The 20,000-nt window shown below is 48.8% G+C and overlaps 1 protein-coding gene across 3 annotated transcripts in view; it reads left to right on the forward strand.

The window, feature by feature from the left end:
- Positions 1-20,000, forward strand: part of LOC143293126 (vitamin K-dependent gamma-carboxylase-like) — a 133,252-nt gene that overhangs the window by 58,132 nt on the left and 55,120 nt on the right. For all 3 annotated transcript variants that reach the window (XM_076604036.1, XM_076604037.1, XM_076604039.1), the window contains exon 2: positions 5,071-5,160. The gene's annotated coding sequence lies outside the window, so the exon portion shown is untranslated. The remainder of the gene's footprint in view (positions 1-5,070; positions 5,161-20,000) is intronic.

A 20,000-nucleotide genomic window follows, 5' to 3' on the forward strand; every position in this document is an offset into this window, starting at 1 on the left:
CAGTTGTGAACTGTTGATGGGCTGACTCCATCCAGTGAGGTCCAAACGGGGTCACGGGTTTTAGGAGTCATTTCCAGGCTTTATTAACCGGCTTTCCTTCACAAGAGACAGATTTTGATTTTACATCGGCTGATCCCGTAATTCACTGCTTTGCGGTAATTCACTGCTTTGTGGTAATTCACTGCTTTGTGGTAATTCACTGTTTGTGGTAATTCACTGCTTTGTGGTAATTCACTGCTTTGCGGTAATTCACTGCTTTGCGGTAATTCACTGCTTTGCGGTAATTCACTGCTTTGTGGTAATTCACTGCTTTGCGGTAATTCACTGCTTTGCGGTAACGTGTCCGTTGATCCCGTAATTCACTGCTTTGCGGTAATTCACTGCTTTGCGGTAATTCACTGCTTTGCGGTAACGTGTTTGGTGGTTCTCACAAAGGGCAGCCAGCCTTTCCCGATCAACTTGCATTGGACGCCGCAGCCAAAGAGCTTGGGGGACACTAGAACATTATCAGTGTGATGAAAGCTCTTTGTTCCTGCCCCCCTACCCCCCGGGCCCCCCTTCCGCCCCCCAACCCGCACACACAGCCCGCTTGGCTGTCGTTTCCCTGCAGATTTCAAGCCTGAGCCATTGGGTGACGCACTGAAAACAGGGAATGGTTGCACGAGTGGGCTGTCAACAGCAACAACACAACGACACTGTCTTCAGCTCTGTGGCTGACTGTAAAGTTGGACGTCAAGACAGACTTCTCTCACAACCAGAAGAGCGAGAGAGAGACAGAGATAGACGGACAGAGAGACAGAGAGAGAGACAGAGAGAGAGAGAGAGATCTTTTCCTCAGATCTTACCATCCTTTGGCGGAAATATTCCTGTCTGTGTCTTTAACGCACCCCCACTGTCTGCTTTCCCCTCTGAATATTATGTCTGCTTGTCTCTGTCTGGGTCTTTCTGTTTGTCTGTCTGTTTTTCTCCATCAACCTGTGTATCTGTCTGCCTGTCTCTGTCCGTTTGTCTGTCTGTCTGTCCTTCCCTCTCCCCCGCGTCCCCCTCTCGCTCTGTGCAATAAATCCCAATTGAAAAACATAACACAGACATGGCATATCGATCTAATCAACACGCCCCCTTTTGAAAACGCAAAACAGACGAAGATTAAAACACATACAGAAAGAGAGGAATGTGGAATTACCTTTATTTTCTTCCGCTGATTAATTCAAGGACTTGATCTATTCCAACCAAACTGGTAGAAGACACAAAACAGCCTTTTCACTTCTTTATTGTTCATTTTGGGCAACGCCAGAAGGGGGATAAATCTTGCGCGTGCACTTCTCTTGCCCCCCTCGCCCTGTCACTTAATTTGATTACGATATTGATGTCTTTTAATTCCCTGTGTGTGTGTGTGTGTGTGTGTGTGTGTGTGTGTGTGTGTGTGTGTTTGCTCCAGGATGCGCGAATCCTTCCTCAATGTTTTTTTGTTGTTGTTTTTTTGTTTTTTTCGAACTGGATGGAAGCAGTTGCTTGTGGTTCCCACATAGCTCTGGATGCAAAGGCAGCCTGCCCTTTATGCCCGCAATAACGCCAACCACGATGCTACAAATTAAACTCTCACAGAAGAAAGTAAAAGAAGGAAGGAAAGAAAGAACATAGCCACTCAGAATTAAAGGACATCAATCTGGTGATCACAATAAAAGAGAGACAGGTGGGGGTGGGGGTGTGAATCGCTCCATAAATCTATCACAGTTCATTCTGTGGAGAGTTGAAACCGCATGAAGAAAACCGCTATTTTCTTTTTCGTGCCTTTATATTTTTCTCTCTTCTTCTTTTTCTTCTTCTTTTCATCATCATCATCATCATCATCATCATCTTCTTCTTCTTCTGCTGCTGCTGCTGCTGCTTTTGTCCACCATCCCATGTCGTAATCGCAGCGGGAAGAAAACGCATGAAATTGTTGCTTTCGCGACTGCAGTTTTAGATACGAGACAAATTTTGGGCTGTCGGTGTTTAATGGACGTATGTCAGTCTACGATGATGCAAGGGTTTGTGTGTGTGTGTGTGTGTGTGTGTGTGTGTGTTGTTTTTTTACAGTTTGAGGTTGTGAGAGTGGTGATGTTTTAGAAAAAAAAATCAACTTGATTTTTAAAAAAAAGAACAAGAAAAAAGAACAGCACTTTGTTTCCGTTATTGAAATAACTGTCAGCTGTGAAACATGGAGAAACAAGAATGTGTCCCCTTCGTAAAACCAAGAGTGATCCTTTTTTTTAAAACTTATCTTACATGACTTACATCAGAAATAAAAATGCGAGTAAAATATTGTGTATTATTCTGTATGGTTCAGCTTTGCAGGCGTCGTTTCTTTTGATTATTTATTTATTTATCTGTTTATTCATGTGTTTATTTATTTTTTTGAATGGTTTATTTATTCATGTGTTTGTTTATTTTTCAATGCTCGTTTTTTTTTGTTTTGTTTTTTTTGTTCGTTTTTTATTGCGGTGACTTATCACTACCAAGAGCAGAATGGGCTGACACAGGATCTATGTTTCCTGCCTTACCCCGCCATTGTAACCAGCAGGGTGTTGACGTGCAGGATCTGTGTTTCCTGCCAAACCCCGTCATTGTAACCAGCAGGGTGTTGACATGCAGGATCTGTGTTTGCTGCCATACCCCGTCATTGTAACCAGCAGGGTGTTGACGTGCAGGATCTGTGTTTGCTGCCAAACCCCGTCATTGTAACCAGCAGGGTGTTGACATGCAGGATCTGTGTTTGCTGCCAAACCCCGTCATTGTAACCAGCAGGGTGTTGACATGCAGGATCTGTGTTTTCTGCCATACCCCGTCATTGTAACCAGCAGGGTGTTGACGTGCAGGATCTGTGTTTCCTGCCATACCCCGTCATTGTAACCAGCAGGGTGTTGACGTGCAGGATCTGTGTTTGCTGCCATACCCCGTCATTGTAACCAGCAGGGTGTTGACGTGCTTGATCTGTGTTTGCTGCCAAACCCCATCATTGTAACCAGCAGGGTGTTGACGTGCTTGATCTGTGTTTGCTGCCAAACCCCATCATTGTAACCAGCAGGGTGTTGACGTGCTTGATCTGTGTTTGCTGCCAAACCCCATCATTGTAACCAGCAGGGTGTTGACATGCAGGATCTGTGTTTGCTGCCAAACCCCGTCATTGTAACCAGCAGGGTGTTGACGTGCAGGATCTGTGTTTCCTGCCAAACCCCGTCATTGTAACCAGCAGGGTGTTGACATGCAGGATCTGTGTTTTCTGCCATACCCCGTCATTGTAACCAGCAGGGTGTTGACATGCAGGATCTGTGTTTGCTGCCATACCCCGTCATTGTAACCAGCAGGGTGTTGACGTGCAGGATCTGTGTTTCCTGCCAAACCCCGTCATTGTAACCAGCAGGGTGTTGACATGCAGGATCTGTGTTTGCTGCCATACCCCGTCATTGTAACCAGCAGGGTGTTGACGTGCTTGATCTGTGTTTGCTGCCAAACCCCGTCATTGTAACCAGCAGGGTGTTGACGTGCTTGATCTGTGTTTGCTGCCAAACCCCGTCATTGTAACCAGCAGGGTGTTGACGTGCACACTGTTTTCTCTCTGTCTATGTTGCTGTATCTTTTTTTTTCTTTTTCTTTTCTTTAAATCCCGCATTCATTCTTTGTATTTTTTTTAGTTTGGTTCATTTTATTGGATTTTATTTATTTATTTATTTGATTAATTTATATATTTATTTATTTATTTGATTTATTTATTTATTTATTTATTTTCCCTGCAGCACACGGTAGGGCCCGAACAAAGCTTCACAAACGCCAGTGTCAATGCGAAACTCCTCCGAAAACGGAGTATGGTTGCCCACATGGCGGGGTGAAGAACACGTGGTAACATCCGTGAAAGCCCTCAAGTGGAAGCCAGTGGACTGGGAATCCGAACTCAACAAAGGGACAGAGGGAAGATGTATTCAGTGCTGTGCTCAGTGAACTCAGTTCACTCACCACCAAAGAGAAAAGAAAGATGATGTATTCAGTGCTGTGCACAGTGAACTCAGTTCACTCACCACCAGAGGGAAAAGGAGATGTATTCAGTGCTGTGCACAGTGAACTCAGTTCACTCACCACCAAAGGGAAAAGAAAGATGATGTATTTAGTGCTGTGCACAGTGAACTCAGTTCATTCACCACCAAAGGGAAAAGGAAGATGTATTCAGTGCTGTGCTCAGTGAACTCAGTTCACTCACCACAAAAGGGAAAAGAAAGATGATGTATTCGGTGCTGTGCACAGTGAACTCAGTTCACTCACCACCAAAGAGAAAAGAAAGATGATGTATTCAGTGCTGTGCACAGTGAACTCAGTTCACTCACCACCAAAGAGAAAAGAAAGATGATGTATTCAGTGCTGTGCTCAGTGAACTCAGTTCACTCACCACCAAAGAGAAAAGAAAGATGATGTATTCAGTGCTGTGCACAGTGAACTCAGTTCACTCACAGGCTGCCCGCCCCAAGTGAGGACTTTGTTGTGTGATGAAGGTGCTGACAGACCACGGGGATGGGGCCAACGAGAGAAAGAACCTTTGAGGAGAGGGGGCTTTAGTCACGTGTCCCATCATGAATGACAGAGAAGTGAACCTTTGAGGAGAGGGGGCTTTAGCCACGTGCACCATCCTGAATCACGGAGAAGTGAACCTTTGAGGAGAGGGGGCTTTAGCCACGTGCAACATCCTGAATCACGGAGAAGTGAACCTTTGAGGAGAGGGGGCTTTAGCCACATGCACCATCCTGAATGACACAGAAGTGAACCTTTGAGGAGAGGGGGCTTTAGCCACGTGTCCCATCCTGAATGACACAGAAGTGAACCTTTGAGGAGAGGGGGCTTTAGCCACATGCACCATCCTGAATGACAGAGAAGTGAACCTTTGAGGAGAGGGGGCTTTAGCCACGTGCAACATCCTGAATCACAGAATCTTCATCAACTAATAGTGAGTGAGTTTGTTAGTTGGTTAGTCGGTTAGTTAAGTATTTATTTATTGATCTGATCATTTATTCATCTGTTGATTTATTCATTGATTCTTTGCAGATCGTGGGGCGTGGTGGGACAAGTGGTCAGATTGTCGACAGAAACGTCCTGTACTGATTTTCCCTTCCTTCCACAACACTTGGTGACGTGGTGAGATGATTTCTGTTCTGCTTGTCTGTCTGTCCACCTCTCTTCGTCTCTGTCTGTCTGTCTGTCCTGTGTGTGTGTGTGTGTGTGTGTGTGTCTGTCTGTCTGTCTGTCTGTCTGTGCGTATGTGCAAGCGCCCTAGATTAGTGTCAAGACAAGACAATGTATTTCAGAAAACCAGTGGGGCCGCGGGTGTATGAAACTGTCACCTGTATTTCATATGACTAATAAAAATAAATAAATAAATAAATAAACACCACCTACCGCAAAACATGACACACATTTAACACTGGTGGTTGACAGTGGTGGTTGCTGAGACTGTCTGTTGGCGCTAATCAGCCCTGCTGACCGTGTGAAGCATCGAGTGTGTGACCTGTATCAGAGGGCCGGTGCCGGGAGATTGATCGCTGTCTGATCCATATCAGGAAGATCTGTCTTCTGGTGTGGCTTCCCTCCATGTCCCCCCTCCCTCCCCTCCCCTCCCCTCACCAGACTGACAGATTGACGGTCCTGTTAGTCTGTGTGGCTCTTCGTCTTCTGATTGGTTTGTTGCTCTGTCCACGTCTGTTGCTCTGTGAACAGTTCTCTGTGGGCCCCAACCAGTCTTCACACAGTTAAGGGAGGAGAAGAAAAAGAAGTCTGTCTCTGATTGTCTGTCTGTCTGTCTGTCTGTCTGTCTTATCTGTGTCTCGCTCCGTCTCTCTCTTTTTCTCTGTCTCTGTCTTTCTGTGTTCCTTTGTCTCTCTGTATCTGTCTCTCAGCATGTCACACCGACTCTCTCTGTGTCTCTCTGTGTCTCTGTCTCTCTCTCTCTGTATGTGCGTGTGTACGGTGGGTGGAGATGGGGGGGGGGGGGTTAAAAGTATAATCATATTCATTCTCTGTAGAACTATACAGTGGGGAAAGAGAGAGAGGGGTGAGAGAAAGACAGACATATAGTCAGACAGAGACAGACAGGCAGACAAACCGAGAGAGAGAGACAGAGACCGAGACCGAGAGAGACAGACTGTGTTTTTTCCGCGAACCCTGTATACAGTGCATGTGTGTCGGAGTGATTGATGAGCGTGGCCTTGCACGGCTTGTGTCGCGGTGTGTGGTAAGTCCTGCTGTTCCCCCTGCCGCCCTGCTGTCACACTGTGTCCTGCTGTCTGTGCTGTCACACCATGTCTGTGTCCTGCTGTCTGTACTGTCCGTGCTGTCACACTGTGTCCTGCTGTCTGTGCTGTCACACCATGTCTGTGTCCTGCTGTCACACTGTCCTGCTGTCTGTGCTGTCACACCATGTCTGTGTCCTGCTGTCACACTGTGTCCTGCTGTCTGTACTGTCACACCATGTCTGTGTCCTGCTGTCTGTACTGTCACACCATGTCTGTGTCCTGCTGTCTGTACTGTCACACCATGTCTGTGTCCTGCTGTCACACTGTGTCCTGCTGTCTGTGCTGTCACACCATGTCTGTGTCCTGCTGTCTGTGCTGTCCGTGCTGTCACACCATGTCTGTGTCCTGCTGTCTGTGCTGTCACACCATGTCTGTGTCCTGCTGTCTGTACTGTCCGTGCTGTCACACTGTGTCCTGCTGTCTGTGCTGTCACACCATGTCTGTGTCCTGCTGTCTGTACTGTCACACCATGTCTGTGTCGTGCTGTCACACCATGTCTGTGTCCTGCTGTCTGTACTGTCACACCATGTCTGTGCCCTGCTGTCTGTACTGTCCGTGCTGTCACACTGTGTCCTGCTGTCTGTACTGTCACACCATGTCTGTGTCCTGCTGTCTGTACTGTCACACCATGTCTGTGTCCTGCTGTCTGTACTGTCACACCATGTCTGTGTCCTGCTGTCTGTACTGTCACACCATGTCTGTGTCCTGCTGTCACACCATGTCTGTGTCCTGCTGTCCGTGTTGTCACACCATGTCTGTGTCCTGCTGTCCGTGTTGTCACACCATGTCTGTGTCCTGCTGTCCGTGCTGTCACACCATGTCTGTGTCCTGCTGTCACACCATGTCTGTGTCCTGCTGTCCATGTTGTCACACCATGTCTGTGTCCTGCTGTCACACCATGTCTGTGTCCTGCTGTCCGTGTTGTCACACCATGTCTGTGTCCTGCTGTCCGTGTTGTCACACCATGTCTGTGTCCTGCTGTCCGTGTTGTCACACCATGTCTGTGTCCTGCTGTCCGTGTTGTCACACCATGTCTGTGTCCTGCTGTCACACCATGTCTGTGTCCTGCTGTCACACCATGTCTGTGTCCTGCTCTCCGTGTTGTCACGCAATGTCTGTGTCCTGCTGTCCGTGTTGTCACACCATGTCAGTGTCCTGCTGTCACACCATGTATGTTTCCTGTTGTCACACCATGTCTGTGTCTGCTGTCACACCATCAGGACCATGTATGTGTCCTGCTCTCACACCATGTCTGTTTCCTGTTGTCACACCATGTCTGTGTCCTGCTGTCACACCATGTCTGTGTCTGCTGTCACACCATGTCTGTGTCCTGCTTTCTGTGATGTCACACCATGTCTGTGTCCTGCTTTCTGTGATGTCACACCATGTCTGTGTCCTGTTGTCACACCTTGTCTGTGTCCTGCTGTCGGTGTTGTCACACCTTGTCTGTGTCCTGCTGTCGGTGTTGTCACACCATGTCAGTGTCCTGCTGTCACACCATGTCAGTGTCCTGTTGTCACACCTTGTCTGTGTCCTGCTGTCGGTGTTGTCACACCTTGTCTGTGTCCTGCTGTCGGTGTTGTCACACCATGTCAGTGTCCTGTTGTCACACCATGTCAGTGTCCTGTTGTCACACCATGTCTGTGTCATGCTGTCACACCATGTCAGTGTCCTGTTGTCACACCATGTCTGTGTCCTGTTGTCACACCATGTCTGTGTCATGCTGTCACACCATGTCAGTGTCCTGTTGTCACACCATGTCAGTGTCCTGTTGTCACACCATGTCTGTGTCATGCTGTCACACCATGTCTGTGTCCTGCTGTCCATGTTGTCACACCATGTCTGTGTCCTGCTGTCCATGTTGTCACACCATGTCTGTGTCCTGCTGTCCATGTTGTCACACCATGTCTGTGTCCTGCTGTCACACCATGTCAGTGTCCTGCTGTCACACCATGTCTGTGTCCTGTTGTCACACCATGTCAGTGTCCTGCTGTCCGTGTTGTCACACCATGTCTGTGTCCTGTTGTCACACCATGTCTGTGTCCTGCTGTCCATGTTGTCACACCATGTCTGTGTCCTGCTGTCCATGTTGTCACACCATGTCTGTGTCCTGCTGTCACACCATGTCAGTGTCCTGCTGTCACACCATGTCTGTGTCCTGTTGTCACACCATGTCAGTGTCCTGCTGTCCGTGTTGTCACACCATGTCTGTGTCCTGTTGTCACACCATGTCAGTGTCCTGCTGTCCATGTTGTCACACCATGTCTGTGTCCTGCTGTCCATGTTGTCACACCATGTCTGTGTCCTGCTGTCACACCATGTCTGTGTCCTGTTGTCATACCATGTCAGTGTCCTGCTGTCCGTGTTGTCACACCATGTCTGTGTCCTGTTGTCACACCATGTCTGTGTCCTGCTGTCCATGTTGTCACACCATGTCTGTGTCCTGCTGTCCTGTCACACCATGTCTGTGTCCTGCTGTCACACCATGTCTGTGTCCTGTTGTCACACCTTGTCTGTGTCCTGCTGTCCATGTTGTCACACCATGTCTGTGTCCTGCTGTCCATGTTGTCACACCATGTCTGTGTCCTGCTGTCACACCTTGTCTGTGTCCTGCTGTCACACCATGTCTGTGTCCTGCTGTCACACCATGTCTGTGTCCTGCTGTCCATGTTGTCACACCATGTCTGTGTCCTGCTGTCACACCTTGTCTGTGTCCTGCTGTCCATGTTGTCACACCATGTCTGTGTCCTGCTGTCACACCTTGTCTGTGTCCTGTTGTCACACCTTGTCTGTGTCCTGCTGTCCATGTTGTCACACCATGTCTGTGTCCTGCTGTCACACCATGTCTGTGTCCTGCTGTCCATGTTGTCACACCATGTCTGTGTCCTGTTGTCACACCATGTCTGTGTCCTGCTGTCCATGTTGTCACACCATGTCTGTGTCCTGCTGTCCATGTTGTCACACCATGTCTGTGTCCTGCTGTCACACCATGTCTGTGTCCTGCTGTCACACCATGTCAGTGTCCTGCTTGCGTGTTGTCACACCATGTCTGTGTCCTGTTGTCACACCATGTCTGTGTCCTGCTGTCCATGTTGTCACACCATGTCTGTGTCCTGCTGTCCATGCTGTCACACCATGTCTGTGTCCTGCTGTCACACCATGTCTGTGTCCTGCTGTCACACCATGTCTGTGTCTGCTGTCACACCATGTCTGTGTCCTGCTGTCACACCATGTCTGTGTCCTGCTGTCCGTGTTGTCACACCATGTCTGTGTCCTGCTGTCCTTGTTGTCACACCATGTCACACCATGTCTGTGTCCTGCTGTCACACCATGTCTGTGTCCTGCTGTCCGTGTTGTCACACCATGTCTGTGTCCTGCTGTCACACCATGTCTGTGTCCTGCTGTCACACCATGTCTGTGTCCTGCTGTCCGTGCTGTCACACCATGTCTGTGTCCTGCTGTCCGAATGCAGAATTAGATGAACTTAGGCCTGGCTGAAAATGAATTTAGGGGACAATACACCTTTTGAAAAATAGACCTGGGGGAAAATAGATCTGGGGGGTTCATGGAGATGACAGTGTGTCTAAACATCTCCCTGTACTGCACACGTCAGTGACAGTCCCCGAGCGACGGGTCTGCCGGAACCACCATGGTGAGTGAAGCCCCAGAATGATCCGTGGGGATGGTGGTTGTAGAGATTCGTCATCTCCATGATGCTGCATGGACCAATGATCATGTGTGAGTGTGCTGTGGATGAAATGGGAAGACAGGGACCACAGTCATGTGTGAGTGTGCTGTGGATGAAATGGGAAGATTGGGACCACAGTCATGTGTGAGTGTGCTGTGGATGAAATGGGAAGACAAGGACCACAGTCATGTGTGAGTGTGCTGTGGATGAAATGGGAAGATTGGGACCACAGTCATGTGTGAGTGTGCTGTGGATGAAATGGGAAGACAGGGACCACAGTCATGTGTGAGTGTGCTGTGGATGAAATGGGAAGATTGGGACCACAGTCATGTGTGAGTGTGCTGTGGATGAAATGGGAAGACAGGGACCACAGTCATGTGTGAGTGTGCTGTGGATGAAATGGGAAGACAGGGACCACAGTCATGTGTGAGTGTGCTGTGGATGAAATGGGAAGACAGGGACCACAGTCATCTGTGAGTGTGCTGTGGATGAAATGGGAAGATTGGGACCACAGTCATGTGTGAGTGTGCTGTGGATGAAATGGGAAGACAGGGACCACAGTCATGTGTGAGTGTGCTGTGGATGAAATGGGAAGACAGGGACCACAGTCATGTGTGAGTGTGCTGTGGATGAAATGGGAAGACAGGGACCACAGTCATGTGTGAGTGTGCTGTGGATGAAATGGGAAGACAGGGACCATAGTCATCTGTGAGTGTGCTGTGGATGAAATGGGAAGACAGGGACCACAGTCATGTGTGAGTGTGCTGTGGATGAAATGGGAAGATTGGGACCACACAGTCATGTGTGAGTGTGCTGTGGATGAAATGGGAAGATTGGGACCACAGTCATGTGTGAGTGTGCTGTGGATGAAATGGGAAGACAGGACCACAGTCATGGTTCATCCGTGAGCAGTTTGCATTGTACCGTTTCTTAAAACTGCCAGTTAGGAAACATGTTTACTAAAATGTAGCTCTAACACACACACACACACACACACACACACACACACGCGCGCGCGCGTTTTGACATGGTGTTTTGTCCTAGGGAAAGGCACTTTGCCCCAGTTTTCCTCACTCCACCCAGGTGTGAACGGGTAGGTGTGAACGGGTACCTGACCGTCAGGGAAGGTGAGGAGTGGACTGGGCCCCGCCTGAGGCCGAGCCTTTAGCTCTGGTGTCCGGAATGGCTGTGGGCCATGTAGCCTTGAAACGTAACGCCAGCTGCGGCAGATCGATCCCGTCTGCATGTCAGCTTCACAACTGGAGGCCAAGGCACAGACCCTCAAGATCTAATTTCCTGGTCACGTTGAACACTGTCTCAAAGGGGCTGGACTGGACTCACGACTAATTGCGTTGATGGAGTTGGTTCGAACTTGGTAGTCATTATCTGATAGCCTGTCCTCAAGTGGAGATGGAGACAGTACTTGTTGTTCGTCCTTCGAATCGACGGCATCTTCAGCGTCACAGCCGTCTGTCTGTATCTGATCAGTCTGCCCTCAAGTGGAGGTGGAGACAGTTGCTCTTGTTGTTCGTTCTTCGAATCGACCGAGGCTTCAGTGTCACAGCCGTCAGCCTTTATCTGATCATCCTGTCCTCAAGTGTTAGATCGAGAGACAGGGAGCGAGTGTGTTGAGAAAGTAGGAGTCGATAAACTTGACTTGCCTGTTCCGTTCCTCGGCATTTGTTGGTTCACATGCCACGCTCTTTCGACGATCGTGTAATGTTTAGGACAGGCCCCGAAATGTGAAAGTGGAGATGTTATGGATTAGGACTGGTTGTCACCGACATGAAAGCATACAGTTGTGTGTGTGTGTGTGTGTGTGTGTGTGTGTGTGTGTTGGGGATGGGGGTGATAGTGTTGAGTTCCCATATGACGACGATTCAGCGAGAGTGCCTGTCTGTCTGAATACAACTTAGGGACTGACCAGCGTCACCGCTTCCACTGATACACACCGTCAGTGTTTGGCTGGGACATGTTTTATTTTCACAGACTGGAAAGATCGACGTTGCTGTTGTTGTTGTTGTCGTTGTTGTTGTTGTTGGCATTGTATGGCAATCCACCCTCGACTACCTCAGATTGTTCTTCACAATTCCATCTCGATATATAGCCTTCTTCCATTCTCTTGTCTGTCTGTCTCTGTGTGTTTGTCTGTCTGTCTCTGTGTGTTTATCTGTCTGTCTCTGTATGTTTTACTGTCTGTGTGTTTGTCTGTCTGTCTCTGTGTCTGTCTGTCTGCCTCTGATCGTCCAGCTTCCTGTCTGTGTGTATGCTTGTGTCTGTCTCTGTCATTATTGTCAATGTCTGTGTGGGACTGTGTCTGTCATTATTGTCAATGTCTGTGTGGGACTGTCTCTGTCATTACTGTCAATGTCTGTGTGGGACTGTCTCTGTCATTATTGTCAGTGTCTGTGTGGGACTGTGTCTGTCATTATTGTCAATGTCTGTGTGGGACTGTGTCTGTCATTAATGTCAGTGTCTGTGTGGGACTGTCTCTGTCATTACTGTCAATGTCTGTGTGGGACTGTGTCTGTCATTATTGTCAATGTCTGTGTGGGACACTCTGTCATTATTGTCAATGTCTGTGTGGGACTGTGTCTGTCATTATTGTCAGTGTCTGTGTGGGACACTCTGTCATTATTGTCAATGTCTGTGTGGGACTGTCTCTGTCATTATTGTCAATGTCTGTGTGGGACTGTGTCTGTCATTATTGTCAATGTCTGTGTGGGACTGTCTCTGTCATTATTGTCAATGTCTGTGTGGGACTGTCTCTGTCATTATTGTCAATGTCTGTGTGTGACTGTCTCTGTCATTATTGTCAGTGTCTGTGTGGGACTGTCTCTGTCATTATTGTCAATGTCTGTGTGGGACACTGTCATTATTGTCAATGTCTGTGTGGGACTGTGTCTGTCATTATTGTCAATGTCTGTGTGGGACTGTCTCTGTCATTATTGTCAATGTCTGTGTGGGACTGTCTCTGTCATTATTGTCAATGTCTGTGTGGGACTGTCTCTGTCATTAATGTCAATGTCTGTGTGGGACTGTCTCTGTCATTATTGTCATTGTCTGTGTGGGACTGTCTCTGTCATTATTGTCAATGTCTGTGTGTGACTGTCTCTGTCATTATTGTCAATGTCTGTGTGGGACTGTCTCTGTCATTAATGTCAGTATCTGTGTGGGACTGTCTCTGTCATTAATGTCAGTGTCTGTGTGGGACTGTCTCTGTCATTATTGTCAATGTCTGTGTGGGACTGTCTCTGTCATTATTGTCAATGTCTGTGTGGGACACTCTGTCATTATTGTCAATGTCTGTGTGGGACTGTCTCTGTCATTAATGTCAGTGTCTGTGTGGGACTGTCTCTGTCATTATTGTCAATGTCTGTGTGGGACTGTCTCTGTCATTAATGTCAGTATCTGTGTGGGACTGTCTCTGTCATTATTGGCAGTGTCTGTGTGGGACTGTCTCTGTCATTAATGTCAGTATCTGTGTGGGACTGTCTCTGTCATTATTGTCAGTGTCTGTGTGGGACTGTCTCTGTCATTACTGTCAATGTCTGTGTGGGACTGTCTCTGTCATTATTGTCAATGTCTGTGTGGGACTGTCTCTGTCATTACTGTCAGTGTCTGTGTGGCACTTTAGTTTTTCTTTTCTGTTCTTTTCTCTCTTTTTTCCTCTTTTTTTTTCAAAGTAAATTACACAAGTTGAATTATAGGAAAGGTGGAGACAAAAGTAAAATGAGCAAAAGAAGCGATACGTTGGCATGATGAAAATGAACTGAGCAAACAGGACGTGGAATGGAATTAGAGAACGCCAAGGGGAAGACAAAGTGACGGTGTTGGGAGAATGATTCAATCAGAAAACAAAAAAACAGACAGACAGACAAAAACGGTGAAATAGAATTTGAGAACGGGCTTTTGGATATGTATGATTGCTTCCACTCAGAATCAAATTGCGCAATGCCATACACAAGATTGTCGTTTTGTGTCCATGTGAATATTCCTTTTATTGCTACATGTCTCTGTCCATTATCCATGTTCTAGTGGAGGTAGGAAGAGCACAGTTACAAGACATGGGGGAGGGGGGGGGGGGAAAGAAAAGATCAAGAAAGAAGGGGAAGGAGAGAGACAGGAGTGTGGTGTGGAAGTGGTGGGGGAGGAGGAGGGAGGAACCGAGAGAGAGAGAGAGAGAGAGAGAGGCAAACAAAACATGACGATTTATATTTTGAGAAGGTAAAGGAAAAAGCGCAATTTTTTTTTACATCCGGCCCTTTGGACAAACAAAATGAAGGTGAAGAAAACAGTGAAAGACAGATGTATTCACTTCAACAAAATAAAGGGACGGAGAGAGGGGGGAGGTCGATAAGATAGATAGAGAGAGACAGAGAGAGAGAGGGGGAGGGACAAAAGAAAAGGGAAGGGCAGGGAAAGCAGCACTACATTAGGAGAGGACAGAGGAACAAGCACAGTGTTCTTTTTACAGCCAGTTTCCTGAGCTGGCCAACAAGTGATGGGGAAAGGAACAAGTGACAGTGAAATATAGTCACTTCAACAAAATAAAGAGACAGACAGACAGAGGGATATGCAGACAGGTACACACACACACACACACACACACACACACACAGAGGGGCAGAGTCGAATCAATTCTGTGACAGTGAGCATCCTCTTGCAAATCTGTCACAGCGTTATCTGTGTGATTTATAGACTGCAGGGTGACCGGAGTGGTGTGTGTGTGTGTGTGTGTGTGTGTGTGTGTGTGTGTGTGTGTGTGTGTGTGCGTGCGTGCGTGCGCGCGCGCGCGCGCGTCTGTGTTTGTGTGTTTGTCTGTGTGTGTAGATATATATAGTGAGGGAAAACTTGGGAAAATATGCAGAATAGTTTTATGTAGTTAAGGAATCTTGAGAGAAGTATCTACAGAAGAGTATTATACAGTTAGCGAATCTTGAGAAATATCTGCAGAAGTGTATTAGGGAATCTTGAGAAATATCTACAGAAGAGTATTATATAGTTAGGGAATCTTGAGAGAAATATCTACAGAAGAGTATTATATTGTTAGGGAATCTTGAGAGAAATATCTGCAAAAGAGTATTATGTATTTAGGGAATCTTGAGAAAGGATGACGGAACAGCACAGTGACGGTGATTGTGAAGAAAAGACGAAGTCAGCAAATGACATCACTGGGAACAGACTGAACCAGAGGGAGAGAACATTCCGTGGAAACAGACTGAACCAAGAGACAAACAGCCCGTGGAAACAGACTGAACCAGAAGGAGACAAACAGCCCGTGGAAACAGACTGAACCAGAAGGAGACAAACAACCCGTGGAAACAGACTGAACCAGAAGGAGACAAACAACCCGTTGAACCAGAAGGTGACAAACAACCCGTGGAAACAGACTGAACCAGAAGGTGACAAACAACCCGTGGAAACAGACTGAACCAGAAGGTGACAAACAACCCGTGGAAACAGACTGAACCAGAAGGAGACAAACAACCCGTGGAAACAGACTGAACCAGGAGACAAACAGCCCGTGGAAACAGACTGAACCAGGAGACAAACAGCTCGTGGAAACAGACTGAACCAGGAGACAAACAGCTCGTGGAAACAGACTGAACCAGGAGACAAACAGCTCGTGGAAACAGACTGAACCAGAGGGAGACAAACAGCCCGTGGAAACAGACTGAACCAGAGGGAGACAAACAGCCCGTGGAAACAGACTGAACCAGGAGACAAACAGCCCGTGGAAACAGACTGAACCAGAGGGAGACAAACAGCCCGTGGAAACAGACTGAACCAGGAGACAAACAGCCCGTGGAAACAGACTGAACCAGAGGGAGACAAACAGCCCGTGGAAACAGACTGAACCAGAAGGAGACAAACAGCCCGTGGAAACAGACTGAACCAGAGGGAGACAAACAGCCCGTGGAAACAGACTGAACCAGGAGACAAACAGCTCGTGGAAACAGACTGAACCAGAGGGAGACAAACAGCCCGTGGAAACAGACTGAACCAGAGGGAGACAAACAGCCCGTGGAAACAGACTGAACCAGAAGGAGACAAACAGCCCGTGGAAACAGACTGAACCAGAGGGAGACAAACAGCCCGTGGAAACAGACTGAACCAGGAGACAAACAGCCCGTGGAAACAGACTGAACCAGAGGGAGAGAACATTCCGTGGAAACAGACTGAACCAGAGGGAGACAAACAGCCCGTGGAAACAGACTGAACCAGAGGGAGACAAACAGCCCGTGGAAACAGACTGAACCAGAGGGAGAGAACATTCCGTGGAAACAGACTGAACCAGAAGGAGACAAACAGTCCGTGGAAACAGACTGAACCAGAGGGAGACAAACAGCCCGTGGAAACAGACTGAACCAGAAGGAGACAAACAGCCCGTGGAAACAGACTGAACCAGAGGGAGACAAACAGCTCGTGGAAACAGACTGAACCAGAGGGAGACAAACAGCCCGTGGAAACAGACTGAACCAGGAGACAAACAGCCCGTGGAAACAGACTGAACCAGAAGGAGACAAACAGCCCGTGGAAACAGACTGAACCAGAGGGAGACAAACAGCCCGTGGAAACAGACTGAACCAGAGGGAGACAAACAGCCCGTGGAAACAGACTGAACCAGAGGGAGACAAACAGCCCGTGGAAACAGACTGAACCAGAGGGAGACAAACAGCCCGTGGAAACAGACTGAACCAGAAGGAGACAAACAGCCCGTGGAAACAGACTGAACCAGAGGGAGACAAACAGCCCGTGGAAACAAACCCATCCAACTGACGTTAAGTGTTGTGAAGAAAATGAAATCAGCAGAGTGGTGGAACAAACGATGCCGACTGAACAAGAGCACCCATGGACGTCTCGCTGATACACATTTGCCTCCAAGTCTATAACTTCTCGTGACGAAGCGCTACCGCCAAGCCAGGGTCGTCGTTCCGTTTTTTTCTTCTTTTTTTCGGTCACTTTGAGAATATTCCGCCTCGTTTCCCTCCGCCCCATGTCTCTTTCTGTTTGTTCTGCTCTGGTGGCAAGGCTGGTCAGGGAAAATAGATTATCAGAATAGAAAAGGAAAGGGAAAAGAAGATGGGTTTGAGAAGGGGAGAGAGTGTGGCGTAGTGGTGTGGGTGTGGCCAGGATGTGGTGTAGTGGTGTGGGTGGGGTCAGGGTGTGGTGTAGTGGTGTGGGTGTGGTCAGGGTGTGGTGTAGTGATGTGGGTGTGGTCAGGATGTGGTGTAGTGGTGTGGGTGTGGCCAGGGTGTGGTGTAGTGGTGTGGGTGGGGTCAGGGTGTGGTGTAGTGATGTGGGTGTGGTCAGGGTGTGGTGTAGTGGTGTGGGTGTGGCCAGGATGTGGTGTAGTGGTGTGGGTGTGGTCACGATGTGGTGTAGTGATGTGGGTGTGGCCAGGATGTGGTGTAGTGGTGTGGGTGTGGCAGGATGTGGTGTAGTGGTGTGGGTGTGGTCAGAGTGTGGCGTAGTGGTGTGGGTGTGGTTAGGATGTGATGTAGTGATGTGGGTGTGGCCAGGATGTGGTGTAGTGATGTGGGTGTGGTCAGGATGTGGTGTAGTGGTGTGGGAGTGGTCAGGATGTGGTGTAGTGGTGTGGGTGTGGTCAGGGTGTGGTGTAGTGGTGTGGGTGTGGTCAGGATGTGGTGTAGTGATGTGGGTGTGGTTAGGATGTGATGTAGTGATGTGGGTGTGGCCAGGATGTGGTGTAGTGATGTGGGTGTGGTCAGGATGTGGTGTAGTGATGTGGGTGTGGCCAGGATGTGGTGTAGTGGTGTGGGTGTGGTCAGGGTGTGGTGTAGTGGTGTGGGTGTGGTCAGGATGTGGTGTAGTGGTGTGGGTGTGGTCAGGATGTGGTGTAGTGGTGTGGGTGTGGTCAGGATGTGGTGTGGGTGTGGTCAGGGTGTGGTGTAGTGGTGTGGGTGTGGTCAGGATGTGGTGTGGGTGTGGTCAGGGTGTGGTGTGGGTGTGGTCAGGGTGTGGTGTAGTGGTGTGGGTGTGGTCAGGGTGTGGTGTAGTGGTGTGGGTGTGGTCAGGGTGTGGTGTAGTGGTGTGGGTGTGGTCAGGATGTGGTGTAGTGATGTGGGTGTGGTCAGGATGTGGTGTAGTGATGTGGGTGTGGTCAGGGTGTGGTGTAGTGGTGTGGGTGTGGTCAGGATGTGGTGTAGTGATGTGGGTGTGGCCAGGATGTGGTGTAGTGGTGTGGGTGTGGTCAGGATGTGGTGTAGTGATGTGGGTGTGGTCAGGATGTGGTGTAGTGGTGTGGGTGTGGTGAGGATGTGGTGTAGTGGTGTGGGTGTGGTCAGGATGTAGTGTGGGTGTGGTCAGGGGGTGGTTGTGGTCAGGGGATGGTGTGGTGGTGTGGGTGGGGTCAGGGTGTGGTGATGTGGGTGGGGTCAGGGTGTAGTGGTGTGGGTGGGGTCATCGGTAGCCATGTGCGGACTGGAGAAGAGGCGGGGGTGGATGGGGACGGAAAGTGGAGAGCTGAGGGGGCTGTGTGGGTTGGGGGGAGGCCATGGGTGTTCCGCTTTCCTGTCAGCATGTGAGACATACAAACTACACCCTGACAACGGCGGCTTTGGAAAGAACGAAGCGGTGTCACTGAAATTCCAGTGAGGTGCTATGGCCAGACACTGTCACTGAACGCTAAACCATCCGGGAGCACAATGGACACACACACACACACACACACACACACACACACACACACACACACACACACACACACACCATACACACACACACACACACACACACACACACATACACACACATACACACTCACACTCACACAAACACAAACACACACACACACACACACACACACACACACACACACACACACACACACACACACACACACACACACACACACACACACACACACACACACACACACACACACATACATTTTGCCCTAACCTGAACAGCAGCAAGCAGTATTTACTATAATGACATTCAGGAAGGCTTCAAGATGTGTTTTCCAACACCCCATTTTTGTCGCCAAGAAAATGGCTGGACAGAATGAACTTTCTATTTTTTATTTTTGGCATCATGTGAACTCATTTGATTTGCCGGTTTTTCTCTGCTGCTGTTCGTTCTTCAGCCCAGGCAAAGGGGGAGGGGAGGGGGCAGATAAAGAATGTGAACAGGAACATCTAATCTAACAAAAGATAACAACATGGACGAGCTCAAATGAGGGCTTTTTTTTTTTACATCTTGCCCATGAAAGAAAGAAGGACAAACAGACAGACAGACAGACAGACAGACAAATGACAGTCAACTGGGTGGATAACTCAGGACTTTCAAATAAAATGTCGAACGCTGTAAAAATCACCCAGCTATCGTGGCTGTCTGGATGACCTTGCTGACCCCGTGCTCTTCATCCTACTCCTCTTCCTCCTCTTTCTTCTCGCCATCCTCCTCCGCTTCCTCCTCTTCTCGTCCTCCTCCTCCTCTTCCTTCTCGTCCTCCTCCTCCTCCTCTTCCTTCTCGTCCTCCTCCTCCTCTTCCTCCTCTTCCTTCTCCTCCTCTTCCTCTTCCTCTTCCTCCTCGTCCTCCTCCTCTTCCTCCTCTTCCTTCTCCTCCTCTTCTTTCTCATCCTTCTCCTCCTCTTCTTTCTCATCCTCCTCCTCATCTTCTTTCTCTTCCTTCTCGTCCTTCTCCTCTTCCTTCTCGCCATCCTCCTCCTCCTCTTCTTTCTCATCCTCCTCCTCCTCTTCCTACTCTACCTTCTCGTCCTTCTCCTCCTCTTCCTTCTCGTCCTCCTCCTCCTCTTCCTCCCCTTCCCTCTCGTCATCCTCCTCCTCCTCTTCTTCCTCCTCTTCCTTCTCGTCATCTTCCTCCTCTCCCTTCTCGTCATCCTCCTCCTCCTCTTCCTTCTCGTCATCCTCCTCCTCCTCTTCCTTCTCGTCCTTCTCCTCCTCTTCCTTCTCGTCCTCTTCCTTCTCGCCATCCTCCTCCTCCTCTTCCTTCTCGTCATCCTCCTCCTC

The sequence above is a fragment of the Babylonia areolata genome, chromosome 18, assembly GCF_041734735.1.
Source record: "Babylonia areolata isolate BAREFJ2019XMU chromosome 18, ASM4173473v1, whole genome shotgun sequence".
In the NCBI taxonomy this organism is placed as follows: Eukaryota; Metazoa; Mollusca; class Gastropoda; order Neogastropoda; family Buccinidae; genus Babylonia; species Babylonia areolata.